The sequence below is a fragment of the Somniosus microcephalus genome, chromosome 8, assembly GCF_052327205.1.
Source record: "Somniosus microcephalus isolate GS21.2 chromosome 8, FLI_Smic_1.0, whole genome shotgun sequence".
Lineage (NCBI taxonomy): Eukaryota > Metazoa > Chordata > Chondrichthyes > Squaliformes > Somniosidae > Somniosus > Somniosus microcephalus.
This window is the reverse complement of record NC_140994.1, coordinates 144061657-144088710: the sequence shown is the minus strand read 5'-3', so window position 1 is coordinate 144088710 and position 27054 is coordinate 144061657. Positions and strand designations below refer to the sequence as shown.

The 27054-nt window shown below is 45.3% G+C and overlaps 1 pseudogene; it reads left to right on the top strand.

Moving 5' to 3' along the window:
* The first annotated feature begins 21352 nt into the window (after positions 1 to 21352).
* Positions 21353 to 26732, top strand: LOC147113848 (uncharacterized; annotated as a pseudogene).
* Positions 26733 to 27054: the final 322 nt, after the last annotated feature.

The window sequence follows — 27054 nt, the reverse complement described above, 5'->3', positions numbered from 1 at the left end:
ATTTAATCTGGGAAATTCTTCTCCGACTCCTTTCGGGAATTGAAACTAGTTCAGGAGCCCACATAAATCATGCATATATCACCTGGTATTGTTCCTGCCTTTTATAAGACATGATCATCTTCCCAATCAGGAACTGGTCCTTCATTCTCTTGAAGGCACGGAGAGAGATGGAACACACCCCATGAGCTGGTAACTTGTTCCATAGGCCTACTATCCTCTGGGAAAAGAAGAGTCAACCTCGCCCTACCCATACGTAGCTTATACGATTGACCGCTCATCTTCGCCAACCTATCTGGTTGAAAAAGCCTCTCAAGAGGAGCACAATCAAGCCCTTTAATAATTTTGTATACCTATATCAAATCACCCCGAAGTCTACAGATTCTGAAAGGAAATAGACCCAGTTTTTTAAGCCTTTCTGAATAACTACATTATTTTAAGCTGGGGATCATCCTAATGGACCTCCTTTGGGCATTTTCCAAAGCTTCTATATTGCCCACCATGTGAGGGGACCAAAACTAGACACGATACTCCAAATGCAGTCTAACCAGGGTCTTATACAAGGACAAGATGGTGTGCATTGTTTTATATTGAATAGTTCTATTTGTGCAACCTATTATCCTGTTTGCTTTGGCTATGGCTTCTCAGTATTGTTCATGAACCTTTGTTTATGAACAATAATGCCAAGATTCCTTTCTCAACTGGTTTTAATTCGGTACCATGTAATGTGCAAATACATTTAGTATTGATTGTACATTGCACTGCACTTATCTAAGTTAAAGGTAATTTGCCAGAGTTTGACCCATTGCCCCAGCACATTTAAATCCGCTTGCAGAAGTTCCTTTCTCTTGCGCAGTTTTGACACTCACTCATATTTTCGTATCATCTGCAAACTTATGGACCATTCTCCCAACACCTACATCTTGGTCACTGGCTGGAGTCATACCAAGCACAAAAGAAAATGGTTGTGATTGTTGAAGGCCAGTCATCTCAGCCCCAGGACATCGCTGCAGGCGTTCCTCGGGGCAGTGTCCTAGGCCCATCTTCAGCTGCTTCATCAATGACCATTCCTCGATCATAAGGTTAGAAGTGGGGATGTTCGCTGATGATTGCAGTGTTCAGTTCCATTTAGCAATTCCTCACAATGAAGCAATCCGTGCCCATATGCAGCAAGACAAGGCTTGGACTGATAAATGGCAAGTAACATTCACGCCATACAAGTGCCTGGCAATGATCATTTCCAACACGTCTAACCACCTCTCCTTGACATTCAATGCTATTACCATCATCAAATCCCCCACCATCAACATCCTTGGGGTCATCATTGACCAGAAACTTAACCGCACCAGCCACATAAATACTGCGGCAACAAGAGTAGGTCAGAGGCTGGGTATTCTGCGGCGAGTGTCTCATGCCCTAACTCCCCAAAGCCTTTCCACCACCTACAAGGCACAAATCAGGAGTGTGATGGAATACTCTCCACTGGCCTGGGTGGATGCAGCTCCAACAACACTAAAGAAGCTCATCCCCATCCAGGACAAATCCGCTTGATCGGCACCCCATCCAACACCTTAAACATTTACTCTCTCCACCATTGGCGTACTGTGGCTGTAGTGTGTACCATCTCCAAGATGCATTGCAGCAACCTGACTTGGACATATATCGTCGTTCCTTCATCATCGCTGGGTCAAAATCCTGGAACTCCCTACCTAACAGCACTGTGGGAGTACCTTCACCACACGGACTGCAGCTGTTCAAGAAGGTGGCTCACCACAAACTTCTTGAGGGCAACTAGGGATGGGCAATAAATGCTGGCCTTGCCAGCGACGCCCACATCCCAAGAATGAATAAATAAAAAACGCAAATCCAGAAGCTGCTGTAAAACTACACCGCAGACCAAAGTGCCAAATGTGATAAATGTGATGAATTAAATTCCCAATTCAATATTTGCCTTCAATTCATTTCTTACCCAGTGTCAACCCATGGTTTCCTAATCTACTCCTATCAGCTACTCCTCTAGTGGCCTCAGCAAGGCTGGTGGAAGGCTATTGTTACTCATGTGGGGACCCTTGAGATGCTTGTGGCCAACAACTTCTGAGTGTTCGAGCCTGTGAAGACCCGACTGCAGGTTGATGCACCTCGGCTGCTACCAGGGCACATAGAGTCATCCAGACATGAGTCATCGTTGGCTGGTTCTCTCTACACAGATGCGGCCAGACCTGCTGTGATTTCCAGCAAAAATTTTTTTTTTAATTTATTGTTTTTTGTCTGTTTTTTGTTTTTCATACAGACCCCAGCATCTGCAACATTCGACCCCTTGTGACCCCACCTCATTGTTCTTTGATGTAATGTTTTCCTGACTGACCTGTTTGGACACCATTCACACCTTTGATTGCTGTGATTATCTCTCTGCCGAGGTGTGATAAAGGGCAGTTAGAAAGATTACCTGTAATCATCTGGCAGTGTTCTCTGACTATATATGCTGTGCCTATATGCATCTCTTCACTTCACCTGATGAAGGAGCAGCGCTCCGAAAGCTTGTGATTTCAAATAAAGCTGTTGGACTATAACCTGGTGTTGTGTGACTTCTCACACCCCAGTCCAACACCGGCATCTCCACATCATGGCTACTATCGACACCACAAACTGTCGGCTCAAAGTGGAGAGGATCTCCAAGAAGATCACGCATATCGACACAGACATCAAGTTTCTACAGAGATGCAAGAAAGCAGACAAGATCCCGAAAGGACTACAGATCACGAACCCACTCAAGTCGACCTACAACACAGACTACGCTGAGAGACTCTGCCGTCGTACCTCTCGCACACTCCTCAACCATCTCGTACACCAGCTCTACAGCAGACGCCGCAACCTCGAAACCAAGATAGAGTCCATGTTCTCAGCCTGTGCTCAGGACACAGCAGACCAGCTACGAGACACCACCAAACAGACGAGGCAATGGAACTACTCTGCTTACATGCACACCAAGAACAGGAAGCTTGAGAAACTCGGCATCACCACCAGCAGCAACCAAGCCTCCCCCGGTACCACGGTTGAAACCACAGGGAAGTCCATCATCAACTTGTCCGACCACACCCTTCAACCAGACAAAATCGAAGTTCTCAGCCGAGAGCTCAATTTCTGCCCCACCACCAAAATGGACCCCATCGGTCTCGCGGCCGACACAAAGGAATTCATCAGGTAAAAGAGGCTCCGGGAATTCTTCCACAAATCCCAAGATGTCAGCAGTGAAGTAAGATATTGAAATTGGGCATAACAGGGCCGAACAACCAGGATTCAATTGCAACACCAATGTACAAGGTGGAGGTAATGGGTTAATTCATACTCTGAGTTAAACAATATAGAGGTCTGTATATTGCATTTACCCAGCTAAGTTTTAAAAACATGATTAGGTGACTTCAACTGCTGAGAGATTAAACTACAGTGCAACTCGTGGAAAGATTAGAGAGGATGTCTGGTCAGCCAGGCGAGGCAGCACATCACAGAATCACAGAATCACAGAAACCCCACAGTGCAGATAGAGGCCATTTCGGCCCATCGAGCCTGCACCGACACATATCCCACCCGATCCCCGATACAAGATAACACAGGAAGATAAATTACAACAGGGTTGCATTCCTCAAAGTATGGTAGGACTAATTAGGTTGTGCTTGCTTTACAGGAGTAACCCGAGACAAGGCCAAAATCTGTGCTTTGCACGCCTTAACAAGGATTGTTATCTTAAGGAAGCATATAACGAGCAACACCACCTGGCTACGGGCAATTAGATGGTTGTAAAGCAATTAAAATGAGGCCCATAGTCACAGGATGTGATGGGACCAATTGATAACTGGAATGTGGGAATTAGGGGTGGCAGGAAGAAGAAATGTCACGGTTTTATAATTGCAATTTAGCTATAACTCTGTATATGCTGATAAGCTTATCCTCGCCCCTAGGGCAGGGCCTTAATTTTTGTATAACTGTGTGGACTTTGAGAGGCTTGTTGGAGTTTTTGGTCTTGCGTAGGGATGCAAGAAGTACTCCCCAGGCCTGAATAAACCATTTTGACTTCAATTATTGGGTCTGTCTTTCTTGCAACAAGCCAGTGATGTCGACCTTGTATATCACTTGGTCCGCACTTTGGGGGCTTACATCAACTGGTGACGAGGATGGGATGCGCGATCTGAACAAGACTCTCGGACAATGAAAACCTAAGATGGGTGCGTATGTTTTAATTACCACCTGTAAAATTAGAGGTTAATCGCTGGCGAGATGTCAAGTAAGAATCGATGTACAAAAGAACTACAAAAAGAAAGGCACCTTTAATTGAAGGTGGTTAAAAAGTAAACCGACAGGGGCGGGAAGTCCCCTAACCCGGGAGGCGGGAAATCCTTTTAGCCGAGAGGTGGCAAACCGACAGGGGCGGAAAATCCCCTAACCAGGGAGGCGGGAAATCCTTTTAGCCGAGAGGCGGCAAACCGACAGGGGCGGAAAGTCCCCTAACCCGGGAGGCGGGAAATCCTTTAAGCCGAGAGGCGGCGAAACCTCAACAAATGAATGAATGGGTGCAAAATAGCGAGTGAATGAAATAAAACCCTACAGTCACAAAGAGGTTAAAATGGACAAGGGTGAGGTCTGTCCCAATGCCTAGCCTGAGCCGGAATTAAGAGTACAGTAGTCCCATTTGATGGCTAGGATCAAGTAAGACGCAGGGAGCCACAGACCCCACAGTATCAAAACCTCGGGACTAAAGGGTTTGTGTGTGTGTGGAACGAAACAGAGTGATTGACAGGAAGTAAAAGAAGGAAATCTGAGAAGAGATATATAAAGTGAGACGAGTGAATTTAGAATCATGGAAAAAAAAGGAGATGGAAAGGAGGATTCCCCACTGTGGGGGTACCTGGATTCTATAACCCAATTCCTGGTAGATAAAAAAATAAAAAGACAGTGCAGAGAGCCAAAAGGCTTAGTGTGGGGAGGGGGGGGGGGGGGTAGAAACCAAAGATAAAGAGGGAATGGTAATCTGAGCTTGTTACCAGAAACAATGTAAGGAATCGAAACAGATGGGAGAGATAAAGAAGGAAAATGATCTAATTTGCAGGCGAACCAATTTGAAAACTCAGCAAAGCAAAAAAAGAAGCAAACAGGGATTTGGAAAGCTAGGGAAAGCTGTTGAGTCACCGATTTAAAAAGAAGGAAAAGATAAATTAAAGCTTTACCAACAATGGAAGTTATTAGCATCTGTACCGAGACAAGTAAAACACGAGATTTGCTGAGTGAAAGGAACCTTAAAAGTATGCTGGAATTTCAGGCTGTATAAAAGTGTGTGTTAAAGCGTGAATGTTTTCCTGACTAGGAATGTTTAAGAGGTTACAATATTCCTTTGTCTGAAAGTCTGTCCTTTAAAAAAAAAAAAAAGAAATGTCTGCTGTGTGTGTGTTTTAGCTCCACCCACTTCTCTGTGTTAAAGAAAAAGCATTTAACCCTTTTGTCTTGTCTTGGATTTTGGAAGTTTTAAGAATGTGCGGATAAGATTGTGCCCTCAGAATGAAAAAAACCTATTACATTTTAGGTTAAGCTGGAGTGTAAAAACTGAGAAGAGCAACAAAAAGTTTGTTTAACAAAAGATTAAGTTTCAGTCTAAGATTTAACCTTGAAGTTATGAGGTAAATTAACTTGTTAAAACCAGACTTTCATTGTGGCCACAGTGAAATTCTGGTTGGTGTAAATTGGTGTAGCCTGAATTGAATAAGATAACTCCACTCTGCAAGAATATCCGATAGTGGCAGGTCCCTCTACAATATTTAATTGACTATGGTACTGGGAGCCCTATAGAATGTGGGACTAGAGTTAAACCTTAGAAAGGTACAGGTAGGGAAGGATGAAGTAATCTACCTAGGATACATAATAACACAAGGGAAGAGACAAATGCCCGAAGACAGAAAGGTGGGTTAATAAAGAACAGTACCTTGAGAGCCAGGTGATAACTAATCAGAATCAGTGTGACGTGTGGCCATTGAAGGAAGCAGATTAAAGACTTAGGGCTGCTCAATCGGGAGTTTGTGATTCTGTGTAATACGGAGGATGTAAGGAAATTGTCCAGTAATATGAATAAGTTGGGGCTAGCAGGGGATCCTTTTAAAAAGCTATAGCAGACATAGAGCAAATGAGACTCCGGCAGCATGTGCCGACAGACTGTGGCCCACATGGGAGGGGCACTAGGACCAAGAGGACAGCTAGCAGAGCTGCACGCAATTACTGGCTGCGTGCTGTGATTTATCAGTCCAGTACTTACAAGCAGCTATGGTCAGATTTTGATCCAGAAGATGGGGTAAATACACAAGCTAAAGTTGTGAGGAAAATGACCCTGCGCTTTGAGGTGCACCATACAGATAAAAGGAATATCGGGGTAATGAATAAGCCAAAGGAAAAAGTGTAAACATATATAGATAGTCGGTATGCCTTTGGGGTGGTGTCTGATTACATGGTAGCCTGGAGTAGGCGAGGATATATGACACCAGGAGGAGGAGCCATAAGACACGAGAATATAATCAAGGAATTAGTAGGAACCTCTCTCCTACCTAAAGAGTGCGCAATAATAAATTAAAGCACACAAGAGGATTACTGACCAACACCAACAGGGCAGTGCATGGGCAGACGAGGCAGCTAAGCGAGCAGCTGAGAAAGGGAATCTGACCAATGAAGCCCAAGTGTTCATGTTTAGTTAAAGTGTGAAGCCACAACTGTCTTTCGGTCAGGGATGTTTTTTAGGTTACGTGAAGTGACGCAATAAAGTTTTGCTCCACCTTCAAAAGCCTGCAAAGGAGTTAACCCTTTCCACTGACAGCTGTTTGAGTTCACCAAGCAACAACTTCAGTATTACTGAATAGAATTTAAAGATATTGGACATTATTAAATTTAAGTTTCTTAATGTTATGTTAATATTTCCCAACAGTGATGGAAGGAAAATTATGATTTGATAAATGGAAGTTGTTGTGTATGTACCTTTAAGAGAATAACTGGTCTCAGACTGCAGTACCGGCAGTGACCACCCCTGTATAAAAGGCACTAGTGAGCCTCTGTTGTTTTCAGTTTCACTATTGACTTCCATCAGTAAAGACGTGTTTTGTTCAACTCCTGCTGTCCGTGTCTCAATCATTCACGGATGTAATACTGGCGACGAGCAGATACAAACCTACCTACAGTCTGCACCATCTCCTGGGATCCATTCCTACTGTGAAGTGAGCAGAGATCAAGGTCAGAAAGAAAAGAAAGTAAGAGGCAATAGAAACGGGCGTCAACCGTGTGCATCCGCCCTGTGTTGCGGAGTTGAAGATTGCTGGAGAAGCTGTCGGAAGCGGGGCCTGGTTCCTGTCGACGGTGCTTCAGCTAATTGGGCTGGTGGCAGGTAGTGCACTGATCCTTCCTGGGCTGTGGCGGTCGCGAACTCGAGCGGGTGGTTTGCAACGGGGCCGAGCAGCGTTGTCGGGAAGAAGAGAGAGAGAGGGTGGAGCACACAGGGCGCGGCCGGTGCTACGAAGCCGGGCTGCATATAGACCTGTGAAGAGGGAGGCAAGAGTCCCACAGGGTTGTTCCACGACGGGAAAATAATAAAAGAAGAAATATTAAACGCGCAAGAAACCGCGAGGAGCTGCAGGTTGCAACGGGAACCACGGAAAGCAGCGCTAGCAATAGCGGGGAAGAAGGCAAAGCGCGGGAGGCACCATCTTAATCAGCGGGGAAGAATTCAAAGCGCGGGAGGTGCCATTTTGTTTAATCGTGGAAGAAGGCAAAGCGCGGGAGGCGCCATTTTAGATTTGCAAGATGCCGAAGACTGGCTGTATCACTGCTTTTGATAATACAATAGAGGACTGGACCACGTATGTGGAAAGAGTCGAGGTATATTTCGAGGCAAACGAAATAGCGGAGGAGAAAAAGGCATCGATATTGCTAAACTTAATGGGCGCTAGAACGTACGGCCTATTGCGTGACCTGATTACACCAGCCAAACCGAAGGCGAAGAGTTTTAACGAAATTGTTGCTGTCCTACAGGAACACCTAAACCCTGCACCGCTGTTGATGGCAGAAAGATTTAAATTCCACAGGAGAACTCAGCATAAAGATGAAAGCAATGCTGAGTACCTTACGGAACTACGCAAGCTAACAAAGCACTGCCAGTTCGGAGCAGGACTGGCAGATACCCTACGGGACAAATTTGTCTGTGGACTCCTGAGTGAAGGAACACAGAAGAAGTTACTCTCAGAGAAAGAGCTGACGCTAGATAAGGCTTTCAGCGTGGCAGTATCGTATGAAGCAGCAGCCAGGGGAGCTGCAGAAATTCAACAAAAACCACAGGAATACGGCACCCACGAAATGACACGGGGATTTGCAAAATGTTATCGCTGCGGCAGAACTAACCATGACCAGAAGGACTGCTGGTCCAAAGACAAAATATGCAGGCAATGCGGGAAGATGGGACACATTGCACGAGTTTGCAGGTCTGGGAAGAAGATCAGCGACAACAAAAAGGCTACTAAGGAACCGTACAAGAAAGTACAAAAGATGACGGACAGTAGTTCCGAAGACCAGATGAGCAATAGTGAATCCGGGAACAGGAGACTAAGCTGTCTCAAACTTCACAATGTAATCGCAAAAGAGGATCACCGAACCATTTGGGTCACCCTCACGATAGCAGGGTCCCAAGTTAAAATGGAATTGGATACAGGATCAGCGCTAACCGTCATGAATTGACGAGACTACGAGCAGCTATTTTCACACATACCCTTGAGAGAGACATCCATCGTCTTGACGACGTATACGGGGCAAAAAGTATACCCCAGAGGAAAAATAAGGCTGCCTGTCGAATACAACGGCAAGAAAATACAGAAATTGTATCTCTACACACTGCCAAATGGTGGACCACCGTTATTGGGACGGGAATGGATCAGGAAGATAAACTTAGATTGGCACTCCATTCATGCAATGATGGTGGACGGTAAAAAAGATGAAGACGTCACTCCTGGACGATTGTCAACAATATTAGCTAACGCCAAGGAGGTATTTCAACAAGAACTGGGCATGCTTAAAGGCGTAACCACCTCGATAAAAATTGAAGAGAATGCAGTTCCCAAGTTTTTCAAAGCAAGACCGGTACCATATGCAATTCGCCCAGCCGTCGAGGCAGAGCTGGAGAATCTGGACAACGCAGGCGTGTTGTCTAAGGTCGACTGGAGCGAGTGGGCGACACCCATCGTTCCTGTCATGAAGAAAACGTTAAGCAATAAGTCCGGGGAGCCAAGGAAGATTCGCATCTGTGGGGATTTCAAGGTGACGGTGAACCCAGTCCTTCACACAGTACAATATCCTCTTCCAAGGATAGAAGACATCTTCGCTCCACTGTCTGGAGGGAAGCGTTTTACAAAAATTGACCTAGCACAAGCATATTTGCAGATGGAGGCTGAAGAGTCCTCTAGGAAGTATCTCATGATAAACACTCACAAAGGTCTTTACCAGTATCATCGATTGGTATTCGGAGTAGCATCGGCTCCGGCGATATGGCAAAGAGCGATGGAACAAGTCCTGCAAGGGATTCCAGGGACTCAGTGTTACTTGGACGACATCCTTGTGACAGGTGAAGATGACAGTGAACACCTTAACAACCTAGAACAGGTGCTCACTAGACTACGGGAACATGGGCTGTGAGCCAACCGCCCCAAGTGCGAATTTTTTAAGAAACAGATATCGTATTGTGGCCACGTGATTGATGAAGAGGGGTTACATAAGTCCCCTGACAAAATTGAAGCAGTTGTTAAGGCCCCAGCGCCTGAAAATGTGTCGCAACTGAGGTCATTCCTCGGATTGGTGAATTACTACCATAAGTTTTTGCCGAATTTGTCGACAATTCTGCACCCACTGAACGCCCTGCTGCGAATGGGGGTAGCATGGAAATGGAGCGATGATTGTAAGCGGGCCTTTCAGAAGAGTAAGGACTTAATCACGTCAAGGGAAGTATTGGCTCACTACAACCCAGCACTGCTGATCAGACTGGCGTGTGATGCGTCTCCCTACGGCATTGGGGCGGTACTGTCACATAAATTCCTTGATGGTTTAGAGAGGCCGATAGCTTTTGCGTCACGCTCGTTAACTTCTGCCGAGCGTAACTACGCCCAGATTGACAGAGAGGCCCTCAGCCTAGTGTGGGGGGTGAAGAAGTTCAATCACTACCTGCACGGTCAAAAATTTACTCTACTAACCGATCATCAACCTCTTGTCTCCATTTTCAACCCTCAGAAGGGCGTACCGATAATGACAGCACAAAGGCTGCAGAGGTGGTCCCTTTTCCTAGGGGCACACCAATATGACATCGAGTACAAAGGAAGTAAACAGCATGGAAATGCTGATGGATTGTCACGCTGACTGTTGCCGACAGTGGAAGAAGAAGACCTTGCAGTGGATCCAATGGAGTTATTCCACTCGACCATAGTCGAATGTCTCCCTGTGACGAATGCAAACATAGAAAAGGAAACACGGAATGACCTGACACTATCACGGGTCTATGATTTAACGGTGACGGGATGGCCAGCACATGGCGAACCACTGCTGCCCGCATTCTCGCCGAGAAGAGAACAGCTGTCAGTGTGCAGAGGAACCTTGATGTGTGGATCCAGAGTAGTAATTCCACCTAAGTTGACGGATAGAGTGCTCAATGAGCTTCATGAGGGTCATCTGGGTGGGGTAAAAATGAAGAATTTAGCCAGAGCGTTTGTGTGGTGGCCGGGAATCGATAGAGAAATCGAAGAGATGACCAAGAGCTGTACAGGATGCCAGAAGGTCCAAAACGCCCCACCACAAGCTCCTCTGCATCCATGGGAGTGGCCCTCATCTCCATGGCAAAGGGTGTACATTGATTTTGCTGATCCCTTCATGGACTCGATGTTTTTAATTGCGGTGGATGCACATTCAAAGTGGCCAGAGGTAATAAAAATGTCCTCAACCACCACGGAAAAAACTATCACAGTTTTACGAACCATATTCGCCAGGAATGGGCTGCCTGAACAGATTTGCTCTGACAATGGACCACAGTTTGTGTCTGAAGAGTTCCGGAGGTTCTTAAAGAACAATGGTGTTAAGCATTACACATCTGCCCCATATCATCCAGCCACTAATGGATTGGCCGAGAGGTTTGTCCAAACATTCAAGAAAGCTATCAAACAATGTGTAATGAAGATATACCCCTACAACACAAGGTGGACAACTTCTTGTTTGCCTACCGGAATGCGACACATGCGGTTACCAACCAAACTCCAGCCATGATGTTCTTCAATCGAAGACTACGATGCCGCTTGGATTTGGTTAAGCCAAACGTCCGAAGAGATGTGGAGAACAGGCAGTTTCAGAATATGAATGAAAGGCCGACCAGGAGTTCTAAGATAGGTCAACCAGTTTTGGCCCGGGACTACCGCACTGAGAAATGGCAGCCAGGAACGATTTGTACACGACAAGGACCTCTCATGTATACCGTGGACGTTGGGGAGAGCATTGTAAGATGCCATGCTGACCAGATTCTAGAGTCACTGGAAAACATCAACTCCACACCACGATCTGATACACCTGGTAATGAAATCGACGTTCCAATTGCAGCTACCGCAGAACCGGTAATATTGGAAGCAGACGAACCAAACAACGACATTGATCCTGACTCAACATTGTCAGAAGAACCTGATACCCCAAAGAGGCGTTATCCAGACAGAATCAGGAAGCCTCCTCAAAGACTGAACTTATAACTGCTTAAACTTAACCAATGTATCTAGCAACCGTAATTGTGATTGTAATTAGTTATTATTTAGTTGTTAAATGAATGTTATGTACTGTTCATCTAAAAGGGGAGGAATTGTTGTGTATACCTTTAAGAGAATAACTGGTCTCAGACTGCAGTACCGGCAGTGACCACCCCTGTATAAAAGGCGCTAGTGAGCCACTGTTGTTTTCAGTTTCACTATTGACTTCCATCAGTAAAGACGTGTTTTGTTCAACTCCTGCTGTCCGTGTCTCAATCATTCACGGACGTAATAGAAGTTATCTTATAAACTAATTGCAGCACCATCTCAAATGGCCGGAAGACTGTTTGGGAGGCTGTCCTGTTACCCAAAGATAAATCTAGACAGATAGTTAGAGACATGAGGCCAAAGACCAACAGATTATACGAGATCTAGAACAGGATACACAGCATGACCAGAAGGAAATCCCAGCAATAGGTAGCAAGGTGATGGCAGAAATAATACCAGCCAAACCAGGGCTAGCACCCAGATGGTCAGGACCTAATGAAGTATTAATGAACAGTGACACATGCGCCTGTATAGATGAGTCCAGAACGGGTAAAGGAAGGTGGAAGCACTGGACTCAGTTAAAAATATATAACAAAGACAATGAGTAAGCCAGAGATGGTGCCTTTAGAGTGAGGAGTATACTAGAAGATATAAAGAATGGGAAGGGGAGTTACTACATATATCAATGATAGGGCTGTGTATGATGATAATGTTATATGCCATAGTTTGCATCTTCAGGTATGTCTGGAGACAGAGCCACAGACCAAGAAATGAACCAGATGTACAGCATTTTGAACTGATAGAACGGATAAGAATAGAATAATTCTAATTGGCTGGTGACGACCAGCCCCCTTTTTGTAATTACAGGAACACTGGACGTCCGGAATGAGGTGGAACGTCCTCGCCTTGATCCTAGGGATGAACATAAGTATTGCCATTGTCAAGGGGGATTAGTAATAAGGAGAACACAGGATGAGGTGTATTTTAGTGTGGCACATAGAGTTATTAAGCTTGCCATAAATATGAGTACTTTTGAGATGCAAAACAGATATGGAACTCCCTGTGGGTAAAACAATTAGAGGGTCCACAGGGAAAATCTATCTTACAAAGATGTAAGAAACGGGGAGTATTGGAAATGGCCGGAGCAGGGTATGCGGCCGGGTTAGCAACAGTTAATAGCTTGGACATAGAAGGGGTAAACAAAGGAGTAGAAGAACTACAAGCAAAAATAGAGAAGTTACTAAAACAAGCTACCGGAAATAGCCAGCAATTGACACTGGCTGGGAAACAAACAATAATGCAATTGTTGGGGGTGGAAAAGATAACAGCCCCCCATGCAGAAACAATCAATACAATTATTGATCGACTTAATAATGCTTCTCGCTAAACCGATAAGGAACTAATATGTGCTATGTATGGCTCATGGCTATTGTCAAATGCTCAGCATAACATGAGGCAAATAAATAATGGACAGATCCCTGATTGGATTACTAATGAGGATCTGGAACCTTGGATTGACACAAATAAAAGCCTATGCAAGGGGCGTAAAATGGGACAGGTATACCGGGCAGGCAATTGTCTGACCCCATGGATTAAGATGATTGGCTTTGTACTGGCCATCCCACAACTCCCAGAAGAGGGACAGCCCCTATACGACGTGATTAATATAGGAGAGGTACAAAGGGAGAGTTGGGTTAAATATCATGATGTCCCTACCCAGGCACTTTGGGAAAGGGATGAAGATAATAAACAGAAGAATGAAACCTTAGGGGGGTGGTAATGGACGGGTGCCACCACAAGGGAAGGACATGGGTGTGCACACCCCCCCCCCACCAAGGGAGACACATCTGAGTGCGGATTTACAAAAATCACCAATTGCACCCTCGAGGTACACCCAAGGGGGATACACCGGACAAGGGTAGCACCAAGGAACTGTAATGATCAGTACCATGTCATTCTAGAATGGTACACTAGGTGGAGCTGTATGATTAATAGTGGGCTACCCACAAGGCAGTACTCAAGATGGATGCCTGTACACTAGTCCACATGGCTGAATAAATGACTAGCTCAAGCTAGCTGTTCATAATGAAAACGTCTATTTATTTATGAACATAACATGGTACCAGAAGTGGTAATATCTGCTGAATATTACAAAATGCGACATGGAGAATTTGAAGCCACCGGAGGGTTTGAAACTCACTGGGAATGTCGACTGCAATTGGTGGATTTTCGAACAACAATTCGAACTCTACATTGCCGCCATCAGGTTCAGTACGAAGCCAGATGCAAGGAAAATAGCGTTGCTGCTCACGGTTGCAGGCCCGCAGGTGATAGAGGTATTTAATACATTTGTCTTTGATCAACAGGAGGACAGAGAAAAAATGGATGATGTGCTAAAGAAGTTTGATACACATTGTTCTCCAAAAAAGAACGAGACCTATGAGGGGTACGTGTTCCATTCACGGATGCAGCAGCAAAATGAGATTTTTGATAGCTTTGTGACCGATCTGAAACTGAAAGCACAGACATGTAATTTCTCTGAACTGAAATCATCCATGATTCGTGCTCAGATTGTGTTTGGTATTCATGATAAAAAGGTCAGGGAACGTTTGCTGAGAGAAACCGAACTAACATTGGAGGTTGCTGTGAAAATATGCCATGCCAGTGAGCTAGCTCAGCAGCACGCAAGGACTTTCAGTGAAATTAATAGTGGTGCGACTGTCGGTGCTGTGTCCTACAAGGGGAAGAAACGTGGGCAGAACAGAAATGCAAAGCAATCGGAGGATGGAACTTTTAATTGTAAACGTTGTGGTTAACAGCACCAGTCAAGACAATGCCCAACGTTTGGGAAAATGTGCACAAAGTGTAATGGAAAGAATCACTTTGCCAAACAATGCTTTTCAAAAGTAAAAACAAAGAAAGGGCAACAAGTCAATGTGATTGAGGACACTGATTTAAGTGAGACATTTTTTGTAGGAATGGTGTCATGTGACAATATAGAAAAGGATACAGAAAATGTGCAGCCCTCAGGAATGGACAATGCTGAACATAAAGTCAATGCAGTAAAAGAGGACAAATGGATGATGCCACTGCAGGTAAATGGAGCATTAGTTACATTGAAACTAGACACTGGGGCAAAAGCAAACTTAATCAGTATGAGTGACATTAAAAATATGAAAGAAAAGCCCAAAATACAGAAAAAGTCAGTACTACTGAAGAACTATAATGGACAGAAAATAGATAGCTTAGGTGTATGCAGAGTTAAAGTGACAGTCAAAGACAAAGTGCATCATCTTATGTTTTCTGTTGTGGCTGAAGGACTTGATTCACTACTAGGTGACAAAGCTTGTGAGGACTTAGAACTGGTCAAGAGAGTCTACCGTATAAACTGTGCCAAAAGCAGACATGATGAATCAGTGGATTCTGTAGTGAGTAATTTCCAGGATGTGTTCAAAGGATTTGGAGTTCTACCATTCACTTACAAGATCCAGCTAAAGGAGGATGCTCAGCCAGTGATACATGCTCCACAGAGAGTTCCAGCACCCCTGCGTGACCGGCTCAAGAAAGAACTGGACAGAATGACCACACTAGGAGTCATCAGGAAAGTCAAAGAGCCAACAGACTGGGTTAACTCCATGGTATGTGTAAAGAAAAAGAACAATGATCTAAGAGTATGCATGGATCCAAAGGACTTAAATGCAAACATAAAACGTGAACACTACCAGATTCCCAAGCAAGAAGAAATCACCAGTGAAATGTCAGGTGCCAGATACTTCACAAAGCTCGATGCCTCACAAGGATTTTGGCAACTAAAACTGGATGAAGAGAACACCAAATACTGTACCTTCAACACACCATTTGGCAGGTATTGTTTCCTCAGAATTCCTTTCGGGATAATATCTGCACCTGAAATCTTTCATAGAGCGATGGAACACATAATTGAAGGTCTGGGAGGAGTTCGGGTCTATGTTGATGACATCATCATCTGGGGCTCCACATTGAAAGAACACAATGAGAGACTGACTAAAGTGCTACAGAGCATACGCCGGAATGGACTGAAGCTCAACAAAGCCAAGTGTCAGTTTGGCGTCCAGGAAGTAACTTTCCTAGGAGATAATCTAACTGGTAAAGGAATAGAGCCAGATATGGAAAAAGTAAACGCCATACTCAACATGCCCCGACCCATTGACAAAAAAGGAGTGCTACGCATCATGGGGATGATAAACTTCATTGGAAAGTTCATTCCTAACTTGTCAGCCAAGACAGCCTGTCTGCGAGACCTGCTACATAATACAAATGAGTTCGCATGGACAGAAAGACATGAACAAGTGTGGATGAACCTCAAAACAGTGCTGACAACCACACCTGTACTCACCTTCTTTGACCCAACAAAGAGAATCAAAGTGTCAATGGATGCATCAATAGATGGCCTAGGCGCGGTCTTGTTACAAGCAGAGGGTGAAGATTGGAAGCCTGTTGCCTATGCCTCCAGGTCTATGACTGATACTGAGTGTCAATATGCCCAGATTGAAAAGGAATGTCTAGGCTTGGTAGTTGGACTAGAAAAGTTCCATGGCTACATATATGGACTTCCCACCTTCAGAGTTGAGACAGACCACTGCCCACTGGTTGCCATCATAAGAAAAAACCTGAATGAGATGTCTCCAAGGATTCAACGACTCATGATGAAGCTGCAAAGATATGACTTTGAACTGATCTACACACCAGGCAAACACAGTGATAGCAGATGCACTATCCCGAGCACCCACAATGAGTCATGTGAGCTCTACTGAGGAAGACGTGGATGTTCATGTGAGTATGGTCACTGCTGCGCTGCCCGTGTCAGACACAAAATCAAAGCAGATAGCAGAAGAAACAGTAAAAGATACAGTGTTACAAACAGTAATAGAGAACATTCATCATGGTTGGCCAAAAGGTTCCTGTCAAAAGTACTATCACATCAGGTCAGAGTTAAGTGTCGCAAGTGGACTATTACTAAAACAGAACAGAATAGTCATTCCACAGGCTCTACGTCAAGACATGCTCAAAAGGATTCATGAGGGACACCTCGGAATTGAAAAATGCAAAAGGAGAGCAAGAGACACTGTTTACTGGCCTGGCATAAATAAGGACATTGAGAACATGATAGGCATATGTGAGACATGTCAGAAACACCAAAACAAACAAGCAAAGGAATCAATGATAGCAGCTGACTTACCAACAGCACCATGGCAAAAGGTTGGTATGGACCTCTTTCATTTGAATGGTAAAGACTATCTAATAGTGATCGACTACTATTCTAACTATCCTGAGATTGCGCTGCTCTCAAGCACATCAGCAAGCAGTGTCATAATGCATGTTAAATCCATCTTCGCCAGACATGGAATTCCCAGGATTGCCATTAGCGACAATGGTCCGTGCTTCAACTGTAAGGAGTGGCAACAGTTTGCAGCACATTATGACTTTCAGCACATCACATCCAGTCCTCTGTATGCTCAGTCGAATGGTAAGGCAGAGAAAGGTGTTCAAGTTCTCAAACAGCTACTGAAGAAATCAACAGAAAGCAAGTCTGATCCTTATCTCGCCCTGCTGAGCTACCGAGCCTCCCCTTTAGACTGTGGTTCTTCACCTGCTGAACTCCTAATGGGTCGCAAGTTGTGCACCAAGCTACCCTGCTGTGCAAAAGAAAAGCAGAGTAAGGAACTGAGACAGAGACTTTGTAACGGCTTCAGCAGCACTTCCCTCTACTCGCCGCCTGAGGGCGGTTTTTGAGGCTTCGGTGCACTGCTGCCGTGCCTTTGGGCCCCTCTCCTCACCAGTTTGTCGAGTAATTGATCTCATCAGAGTAATTAGGCTAGTTAATAAAGTTGTTTGTTTTTGTCCTTGTCTTGTCCTCTATGCCTCTGGCCTCACCTGTTTCTTGTTAATGTATTTGTCTCCTGTCTCATTTGATTAATTATGTCACGTGACCACTCTGGCCTGTATTTAAGCTTCCTGTTTCCTGTCCTCTTTGCTCAGTCCTGGGTTCGCCTGCCTGCAGGTAGCAGCTCTCTCGAGTCTCTCTGTGTTTTCGAGGTTCAAGGAATCGCCTTTCGAGTGTTACTATGTCTCTGTGTTTTCGAGTCTCAAGTGAATCTCCTTTCGAGTGTTACCCTGTTTCTATGTTCTCGAGTCTCAAGGAAGCATCTTTCAAGTTCTACCTGGTCTCGAGTCCTTGGATAGGTTTCCTGCACTTGGGTCTACTACCGAAACCCTAGCAAAACGGCCCTGTGAATGCACGGCCCCGTGACAGACTTCAACTGTTAAAGCTGAAACTGTCACGGGGCCGTGCATTCACGGGGCCGTTTTGCTAGGGTTTCGGTAGTGGACCCAAGCGCAGGAAACCTATCCAAGGACTCGAGACCGGGTAGAACTCCAAAGATGCTTCACTTGATACTCGAAAACACGGAGACATGGTAACACTCGAAAGGAGATTCACTTGAGACTCGAAAACACAGAGAAACTTGAGAACGCCAGAGACACAGCAAGAGCTGTTACTTGCAGGCAGGCGAACCCAGGACTGAGCAAAGAGGACAGGAAACAGGAAGCTTAAATACAGGCCAGAGTGGTCACGTGACATAATTAATCAAATGAGACAGGAGACAAATACATTAACAACACGCAGGTGAGGCCAGAGGCACAGAGGACAAGACAAGGACAAAAATGAACAACTTTATTAACTAGCCTGATTGCTCTGATGAGATCAATTACTCGAGAAACAGGTGAGGAGAGGGGCCCAGAAGGCACGGCAGCAGCGCACCGAAGCCTCAAAAACCGCCCTCAGGCGGCGAGCAGAGGGAAGTGCCGCTGAAGCCGTTACAGCACCCCCCCCTTTTAGGGACGGCACCTGACGTCCCATAAGCCTAAGATGATCACAATTTTATTTATTTATTTTTTAATTTTTTTAATACTTTATTTTTAGCGAGACTCGAGAATTAAACACACAAAACACAGTGGGAGCTCGGGAGCGCTCGAGAGTTTAACAGCACAAAACACAGCAAAAGCCCAAATATTTGCCCAAGATAGCTTGAGAGTTTATCTTGTCCAGGACAGCTCAAAAATTTAACTTGTCCAGGAGAACTTGAGTGTATCTTATCCAGGAGAGCGCGAAAGTTTCTTATCCAGGGGAGCTTGAGACTTTTATCCAGGAGAGCTCAAAAGTTTCTTATCCAGGGGAGCTCGAGACTTTTATCCAGGAGAGCTCAAAAGTTTCTTATCCAGGGGAGCTCAAAAGTTTATCGATACCAAAACCGAAGAGTTCGAGAGTTTTTTCTTGTCCCGGAGAGCTCGAAAGTTTACTTAATTTGCCCAGGAGAACTGGAAAACTCCTTTTCCTCTTACTTTTTTACTCTTAATCTTGTCCAGGAGAACTCGAGAGTTTATACGATCCAGAAGAGCTTGAAAGTAACTTGTCCAAACCAGGAGGGTAGCAAACACAGCGGGGGTCCTCTTCCTAGGAGGCTCGAAAATTATACACAAAGACACAGCGGGGAGTCTTGTTCCTAGGAGACCAAATATTTGCCCAAGAGAGCTCGAGAGTTTAACACAACGAAGGCCCAGGAAGCTTGAGTTGACTTGAGAATTTAACACTACAAGAGGCCCAGGAGACTTGAAAGTTCACTTGAGAATTTAACACCATGAAGGCCCAGGAAACTTAAGAGTTCACTTGGGAGCCTAACACAGTAGAGGCCCAGGAAGCTTGAAAGTTAACTAGAAAGTTAACACAATGAAAGTCCAGGAAACTGGAAAGTTCACTCGAGAATTTAACACAATGAGGGCCAGGAGACTTGAGAGTTCACTCGAAATTTTAACACAATGAAGGCCCAGGAGACTTGAGAGTTCACTTGGGGGTCTAACACAGTAGAGGCCCAGGAAGCTTGAGAGTTGACTTGAAAATATAACACAACGAAGGCCCAGGAAACTTGGAAGTTAACTAGAGAGTTAACACAACGAAGGCCTAGGAGACTTGAAAGTTTAACACAATGAAGGTCCAGTAGACCTAAAAGTTCACTTGAATCTAACATAGGAGATTTGAATGTTCACTCGAAATTTTAACACAATGAAGGCCCAGGAGACTTGAAAGTTTTACTTGAAAGTTCACTTGAGAATTTAACACTTATGAAGGTCCCAGGAGACTTGAAAGTTGACTCAAAAATTTAACACTATGAAGGCCCAGTAGACTCGAAAGTTCACTTGAATTTAACATAGGAGACTAGAAAGTTCACTCGAAAATTTAACACAGGAGACTTGAAAATTCACTCGAAAATTTAACACAGAGGGGGTCTTCTTCCTAGGAGACTCAAAAATTAAACACAGACACAGCGGGGAGTCTTCTTCCTAGGAGACCAAATATTTGCCCAAGAGAGCTCGAAAATTAACTCGAGAGTTTCAAACCTTGGCTGGTTGGTTTCTGCTGGGTCCACGTATGGCTCAGTCCTACTGTCACAGGGCCGTGCATTCACGGGGCCATTTTGCTAGGGTTTCGGTAGTGGACCAAAGCGCAGGAAACCTATCCAAGGACTCGAGACCGGGTAGAACTCGAAAGATGCTTCACTTGATACTTGAAAACACAGAGACATGGTAACACTCGAAAGGAGATTCACTTGAGACTCAAAAACACAGAGAAACTCGAGAACGCCAGAGACACAGCAAGAGCTGTTACTTGCAGGCAGGCGAACCCAGGACTGAGCAAAGAGGACAGGAAACAGGAAGCTTAAATACAGGCCAGAGTGGTCACGTGACATAATTAATCAAATGAGACAGGAGACAAATACATTAACAACACACAGGTGAGGCCAGAGGCACAGAGGACAAGACAAGGACAAAAACGAGGCACCGCGGGGACTGGAGTGCATAATTAATTTGGATAACCAAATTCTGATTTGATTTATTAACATTTATGTGGGGTTCTGTTAGTTACAGTTTATTTGTTTGTATTTGATTGGTCCTACCAAAAGAGGGACAAAAATGAACAACTTTATTAACTAGCCTAATTACTCTGATGAGATCAATTACTCGAGAAACAGGTGAGGAGAGGGGCCCAGAAGGCACGGCAGCAGCGCACCGAAGCCTCAAAAACCGCCCTCAGGCGGCGAGTAGAGGGAAGTGCCGCTGAAGCCGTTACAGAAACAGAAATCACACTATGACAAGTCATCCAAAACTCTGAAACCTTTGCCAAGGGATGATGTTGTCAGGATTGAGGATCCAGATGCATGGAACAGGAAAGCTACAGTTCTTGAGGAAGTAGGACCAAGGTCATACACTGTTAGAACCGAGGAAGGACAGATTCTCAGGAGGAACCGCCGTTCCCTCCTGAAAACACAAGAAACTATTCAAGAGCAAATCGATGACAATGCCGCAACTGAATCTTGTCACTCACCACCAGAACAATCTAACACAAACACACATACAGACTCTCATGAAAACACATCAGACTTACCTGTGCTGAGAAGATCCACACATGAAGTAAAAAAGCCTGATAGACTTAATCTTTGAGCACAAAGAAAACTATAATAAAAGAATGAAAAGCTTAGAGTTCATAAAGTAAAGCTTTGAAAATGTGTTGACTGTTGTGAAGATGTTTATGTCGTTATGATTGATTGATATTGATTTTGTTTAACGTCTAAGGAAGGGGGATGTAATGATCAGTAACATGTCATTCTAGAATGGTACACTAGGTGGAGCTGTATGTTTAGTAGTGGGCTACCCACAAGGCAGTAGTCAAGATGGATGCCTGTACACTAGTCCACATGGCTGAATAAATGACTAGCTCAAGCTAGCTGTTCATAATGAAAACGTCTATTTATTTATGAACATAACAGGAACAACGGGACACTTTGTATCACCACAATCGAACAGAAATATGAATATCAAGATATGACTTGTCCCATTCCCCAATCAAACCTTTGTTTTGGTCTAAAGATACCTGCACAGATAGGAAAACCTGGTCACTTGATAATATGGGATTTAATAAAAAGGTCGACACTTATGCCATACCAGAGCCCAAGGCAATTCCTAAGTTAGAGGAAGCTTGGAAGAAATTACGGCAGGAAACGAAGGAAATTTTAAAGTATTATCATAAAATAGAGGACTTAAAGAAACAACAAAAAGACATTAGTACAACATTAGAGGAAACTCACCCACCTCCTCCTATTTTGATAATTGGGGATCATTTTGGTCGGGGACGTTGGGCGCCTCAGTGATACAAGGCATAATGATATTCCCCATGATTGTTATTACAATATATTGTGTATTTTTGCTGCTCCAGTGCCTCTGCACCAGAATGAGTAAAGCCGAAATTGGTGCCGTAAAAGAAGTCAAGCCTGAGGAGAGGCAGGTAGAGAAGTTAAGTATGGAAAACTCCCCCGCCTCTCCAAGGCAAATGGTGTAAGATGTGATAGGAAGCCCTGAAATTACAAGGGATTAATTGGGCATGGTAATTAATGACCGGGCCGGCCAACCGTAAGACGGGGGTGGCAGAAGGAGGGTGGTGAATGAGGATTGGTGAGTGATGACAGTCTCGAATTGGCACATCACACACCCAATGCGGGAATGAGGGACAAGCTTGAGCAGAAAGCCTAAACCATTAATGCAGGGTCTAAGGGGCCCCGGGAATTGTTACACCGGAAGGAGTGCATAAAGCAAAGACCACCATAAAGGAAAGCCCACCGTAAAGAAAAGACCACCATACCACATGGGTGGACGTCGGCCTCCAGATTGATAGGATATATACACATGTATAACCTAGACTGGTAGAAGGCCAGGGAGTGCACGCACTGGCAGACACCAGGAAGCAGAAATACATGTTGACCTATATTGGAACAATTGTCCAAAAGGTCAAAAGGGAGGACTGAAATAAGATATTGAAATTGGGCATAACAGGGCAGAACAACCAGGATTCAATTGCAACACCAATGTACAAGGTGGAGGTAATGGTTTAATTCATACTCTGAGTTAAACAATATAGAGGTCTGTATATTGCATTTACCCAGCTAAGTTTTAAAAACATGATTAGGTGACTTCAACTGCTGAGAGATTAAACTGCAGAGCAACTCGTAGAAAGATTAGAGAGGATGTCTGGTCAGCCAGGCGAGGCGGCACATAATAAAGATAACACAGGAAGATAAATTACAACAGGGTTGCATTCCTCAAAGTATGGTAGGACTAATTAGGTTGTGCTTGCTTTACAGGAGTAACCCAAGATGAGGCCAAAATCTGTGCTTTGCATGCCTTAACGAGGACTGTTATCTTAAGGAAGCATGTAATGAGCAACACCACCTGGCTACGGACAATTAGATGGTTGTAAAGCAATTAAAATGAGGCCCATAGTCACAGGATGTGATGGGACCAATTGATAACTGGAATGTGGGAATTAGGGGTGGCAGGAAGAAGAAATGTCACGGTTTTGGAATTGCAATTTAGCTATAACTCTGTATATGCTGATAAGCTTATCCCCGCCCCTAGGGCAGGGCCTTAATTTTTGTATAACTGTGTGGACTTTGAGAGGCTCATTGGAGTTTTTGGTCTTGTGTAGGGATGCAAGAAGTACTCCCCAGGCCAGAATAAACCATTTGACTTCAATTATTGGGTCTGTCTTTCTTGCAACAAGCCGGTGACGTCGACCTTGTATATCACTTGGTCCGCACTTTGGGGGCTTACATCAGCAGCAAACCCAATGAGACAATCAATGATCTGGAACAGCAGACAGAGGGATCTGCAGTGCAGCAACCGAAGAAGAAAGAGTCAAATTGGACCCCTCCGGAGGGACACTGCCCTAAGCTTGACATGTATGCTCAAGCTGTCAGGAGATGCATCAATGCCAGATTCATCAGCCGCACTCACAAGACAGTCCAGAATGTCACCCGAGCACAACGCAATGCCATCCACGCTCTCAAGACCAACCCCAACATCGTCATCAAACCAGCAGACAAAGGAGGAGCCATCGTCATACAGAACAGAATGGACTATTGCAAAGAAGCATACCAACAACTGGACATCCAGGAACACTACAGACAGTTACCCACAGATCCGACCAAAGAACACACAGACTGATCAAGACCTTCGATCCAGACCTTCAAAGCATCCTACGCGCTCTCATCCCACGTACTCCCCACGTGGGAGACTTCTACTGCCTCCCAAAGATACACAAAGCCAACACACCCGGATGTCCTATCGTATCAGGCAATGGAAACCTGCATGAGAACCTCTCTGGATACGTCGAGGGCATCCTGAAACCCATCGTACAGGAACCCCCAGCTTCTGTCGCGAAACTACAGACTTCTTACAGAAACTCAGCACCTACGGACCAGTTGAACCAGGAACACTTCTCGCCACGATGGACGTCTCAGCACTCTACACCAGTATCCCCCACGATGACGGCATCGTTGCGACAGCCTCAGTACTCAACACCAACAACAGCCAATCTCCAGATGCCATCCTACAACTCATCTGCTTCATCCTTTTCCACAATGTCTTCACCTTCGACAACCAGTTCTTTACCCAAACACACGGAACAGCCATAGGGACCAAATACGCCAACATCTTCATGCATAAGTTCGAGCAAAACTTCTTCGCTGCACAGGACCTCCAACCAACGCTATACACCAGATACATCAACGACATTTTCTTCCTATGGACCTACGGCAAAGAATCACTGAAAAGACTACACGATAACATCAACAAGTTCAATCCCACCATCAAATTCACCATGGACTACTCATCAGAATTGGTTCCATTCTTGGACACACGAATCTCCATCAAAGACGGGCACCTCAGCACTTCACTCTACCGCAAGCCCACGGACAACCTCACGATGCTCCACTTCTCCAGCTTCCACCCTAACCACGTTAAAGAAGCCATCCCCTATGGACAAGCCCTGCGAATACACAGGATCTGCTCAGACGAGGAGGAACGCAATGGACACCTACAGACGCTGAAAGATGCCCTCGTAAGAACGGGATATGACGCTCAACTCGTCGATCAACAGTTCCGATGGGCCACAGTGAAAAATCGCATAGACCTCCTCAGAAGACAAACATGGGACACAACCAACAGTGTACCCTTCATCATCCAGTACTTCCCCGGAGTGGAGAAACTACGTCATGTTCTTCACAGCCTTCAACATGTCATCGATGATGACGAACACCTCGCTAAGGCCATCTCCATGCCTCCACTACTCGCCTTCAAACAGCCGCCTAACCTCAAACAGACCATCATTCGCAGCAAATTACCCAGCTTTTAGGAGAACAGCGACCACGACACCACACAACCCTGCCACAGCAACCCCTGCAAGACATGCCAGATCATCAACACAGATACCATCATCACACGTGAGGACACCACCCACCAGGTACATGGTACATACTCATGTGACTCAGCCAACGTTGTCTACCTCATACGTAAGAAGTCACACAACACCAGGTTATAGTCCAACAGCTTTATTTGAAATCACAAGCTTTCAGAGCACTGCTCCTTCATCAGGTGAAGTGGAGAGATGCATAAAGACACAGCTTATGTAGTCAGAGAATAATGTCAGATGTTTACAGGTAATCTTTCTAACTGCCATTTATCACACCTCGGCAGAGAGATAATCACAGCAAACAACGGTGTGAATGGTGTCCAAACAGGTCAGTCAAGAAAACATTACATCAAAGAACAATGAGTTGGGGTCACAAGGGGTCAAATGTTGCAGATGCTGGGGTCTGTATGAAAAACAAAAAAAAACAGACAAAAAACATTTTTTTTGCTGGAAATCACAGCAGGTCCGGCCGCACCTGTGTAGAGAGAACAAGCCAATGACGACTCGAGTCTGGATGACCCTACGTCAGGTGGGGTTACATGTAGCGTGATATGAACCCAAGATCACGGTTGAGGTCGTCCTCATGGGTGCGGAACTTGGCTATCGTTTTCTGCTCGACGATTTTGCATTGTCGTGTGTCTCGAAGGCCGCCTTGGAGAATGCTTACCCGAAGATCGGAGGCTGAATGTCCTTGACTGCTGAAGTGTTCCCCGACTGGGAGGGAACACTCCTGCCTGGCGATTGTTGCGCGGTGTCCGTTCATCCGTTGTCGCAGTGTCTGCATGGTCTTGCCAATGTACCATGCTCCAGGGCATCCTTTCCTGCAATGTATCAGGTAGACAACGTTGGCCGAGTCACATGAGTGTGTACCATGTACCTGGTGGGTGGTGTCCTCACGCGTGATGATGGTATCTGTGTTGATGATCTGGCATGTCTTGCAGAGGTTGCTGTGGAAGGGTTGTGTGGTGTCGTGGTCACTGTTCTCCTGAAAGCTAGGTAATTTGCTGCGAACGATGGTCTGTTTGAGGTTAGGCGGCTGTTTGAAGGCGAGTAGTGGAGGTGTGGGGATGGCCTTAGTGAGGTGTTCATCGTCATCGATGACATGTTGAAGGCTGCGAAGAACATGGCGTAGTTTCTCCGCTCCGGGGAAGTACTGGACGACGAAGGGTACTCTGTTGGTTGTGTCCTGTGTTTGTCTTCTGAGGAGGTCTATGCGATTTTTCGCTGTGGCCAGTCGGAACTGTCGATCGACAAGTCGAGCGTCATATCCCGTTCTTACGAGGGCATCTTTCAGCATCTGTAGGTGTCCATCGCGCTCCTCCTCGCCTGAGCAGATCCTGTGTATTCGCAGGGCTTGTCCATAGGGGATGGCTTCTTTAACGTGGTTAGGGTGGAAGCTGGAGAAGTGGAGCATCATGAGGTTGTCCGTGGGCTTGCGGTAGAGTGAAGTGCTGAGGTGTCCATATTTGATGGAGATTCGTGTGTCCAAGAATGAAACCTCATACGTTGCAGGAAAGGATGCCCCGCAGCATGGTACATCGGCGAGACCATGCAGACACTGCGACAACGGATGAACGGACACTGCACAACAATCGCCAGGCAGGAGTGTTCCCTCCCAGTCGGGGAACACTTGAGCAGTCAAGGACATTCAGCCTCCAATCTTCGGGTAAGCATTCTCCAAGGCAGCCTTCGAGACACACGACAACGCAAAATTATCGAGCAGAAACTGATAGCCAAGTTCCGCACTCATGAGGACGGCCTCAACCGGGATCTTGGGTTCATGTCACGCTACATGTAACCCCACCTGACGTAGAGTCATCCAAACTCGAGTCGTCGCTGGCTGGTTCTCTCTACACAGATGCAGCCGGACCTGCTTTGATTTCCAGCAAAAAAAAA